Here is a 2192-nt window from a genome sequence, read left to right on the forward strand (position 1 = left end):
CCAAAGCCTCTCCGTCTGATCTGGTTCAGAGAAGGGCAACAGGTACTCGGATACTTGCTTAATACCCTGACCAAAGAGGTCCTCATGCAGGTTACATCCATAGCCACGCCGCACGAGCTCTGGGCAGCTCTTGCCCACATGTTCTCGTTGCAATCTTGAGCTCACGTCAACAACATGAGAGTTGCACTCTCCACGGTGCAGAAGGGGACACAGTCTATAGCCGCGTACTTCGCCCACATGAGGGCGCTCGCAGATGAGCTCGCGGCCGCGGGGAAGCCCATCGATGATGATGAGCTCATCTCCTACATCACCGCCAGCCTCGACATGGAGTACCAGCCCCTCGTCACCGTCAATGACTCCAGCACCGACACCATCAGCCTCGACAATCTCTACACTCAGATGAGCAACTTTGATCATCGCCTCGCCCTCTACAACACCTCGGGCGGGGGCTTGAAGTCCTCCGCAAATGTGGCTGCCCGAGGCGGCGGCTGCTCCTCGTGCTATTGTGGTCCATAACGCGGCAAGGGAAAGCCACCAGCAGGCGGAAACAGCAGCGGCGACAACTCCTCTTGCGGTGGCAGGCCTCGTGCGAGCCCTGATGCTCCACGCTGCTAAATCTGTGGCAAACTTGGACACACCGCACGCAACTATTGGTACCGCTATGAGGATGATGGCGAGTCATCTCAAGATGAGAAGGTCGCAGGCACAGCAAATGGCTCCTACGTCATCAACACAAACTGGTATGTGGACAGCGGCACAATAGACCACATCACCAGCGAGCTAGAGAAGGTGATAGTCCGTGAGAAATATCGCAGGCAAGATCAAGTGCACACTACCAACGAGAAGGTATGAGCATTAGCCAGAGTGGTCATTCAGTGATTAAAACTCCCCATAGAAATAATCGTCTCCAAATTATTTTTGCATGTTCCTAGTGCCTCGAAAAATCTCTTTTGAGTTCATCGCATTGCCATTGACAATCATGTATTCCTTGAGTTTCATCCGTTTTTCTTTTTGATCAAGGATCAGGTCACGAAGAAAATCCTGTAACTAGGTAGATGCGTTCGAGGGCTTTACCCGTTGACTCCGGAGCATAGGAGATTGAATAAACAAGCCTATGGTGTCACCAAAGTCTCTTCAGCACGGTGGCATGATAGATTAGGACATGCATCTTTTTCTTTAGTCAAACATTTGCTTAGAATAAATAAGCTCCCGTTTGTTGGTGAGTGTGATTGTGAAACAGTTTGTGATTCATGTCAACGTGCTAAGAGTCATCAGTTACGTTACCATGTGTCTACAAGCATTTCCACCAAACCTCTTGAACTCATTTTTTCTGATGTTTGGGGTCTTGCTCCCACCTCCGTTGATAGACACACCTATTACATGAGCTTTATCGATCACTATAGCAATTACTCCTGGATCTATGTTATTCAAAAGAAATCTGATGGCACCATAGACCGTTATAAGGCTAGACAAGTTGCAAAGGGTTTCAAGCAAATGTATGGTTTAGACTATGAGGATACTTTCAGCCCTGTTGTAAAGGCAGCTACTATTCGTCTTGTTTTGTCTATTGCCGTATCCAGAGGATGGATTCTACGACAACTAAATGTACAGAATGTGTTTCTTCATGGCATTATAGAAGAGGAAGTGTTCATGAGACAACCTCCTGGGTTTGAAGACAGACAAAAACCTCTTCATGTATGCAAGCTTGACAAGGCCTTGTATGGACTAAAGCAAACTCCTAGAGCATGGTATTCTTGGTGAGTCCAAAGCTTAGAGAATTTGGGTTTGCCCCCTCTAAGTCTAGCACCTCATTGTTTATTTATAATAAGTCAAATATCTCTATATTTGTACTTATATATGTTGACGATATTATTGTCAAAAGTTCATCTGATGAAGCCATTTCAGCATTGCTCAAGGATTTGAACTCAGAGTTTGCTCTTAAGGATCTAGGAGACTTGCCCTACTTTCTTGGTATTGAGGTAAAGAGGAATGGAGATGAGCTTCATTTATCACAAGAGAAATATGCAACTGATCTTGTAGCTAGAGCAGGGTCGCAAGGTTGCGCTAGCTCCAACACCCTTGTCCAGCTCAGAGAAATTGTCCTTAACATAAGGAAAGCCCTTGAATCAAGAGGACAGCACCAGGTATAGAAGTATGGTTGGTGCACTGCAATACTTAACTCTGACTAGGCC

General features: G+C 46.5%; 1 pseudogene; it reads left to right on the forward strand.

Annotated features, from left to right (window-relative positions):
• The first annotated feature begins 276 nt into the window (after positions 1–276).
• Positions 277–415, forward strand: LOC123163403 (uncharacterized; annotated as a pseudogene).
• The last annotated feature ends 1777 nt before the right edge of the window (positions 416–2192 follow it).

The sequence above is a fragment of the Triticum aestivum genome, chromosome 7B (genome assembly GCF_018294505.1).
Source record: "Triticum aestivum cultivar Chinese Spring chromosome 7B, IWGSC CS RefSeq v2.1, whole genome shotgun sequence".
Classification (NCBI taxonomy): Eukaryota; Viridiplantae; Streptophyta; class Magnoliopsida; order Poales; family Poaceae; genus Triticum; species Triticum aestivum.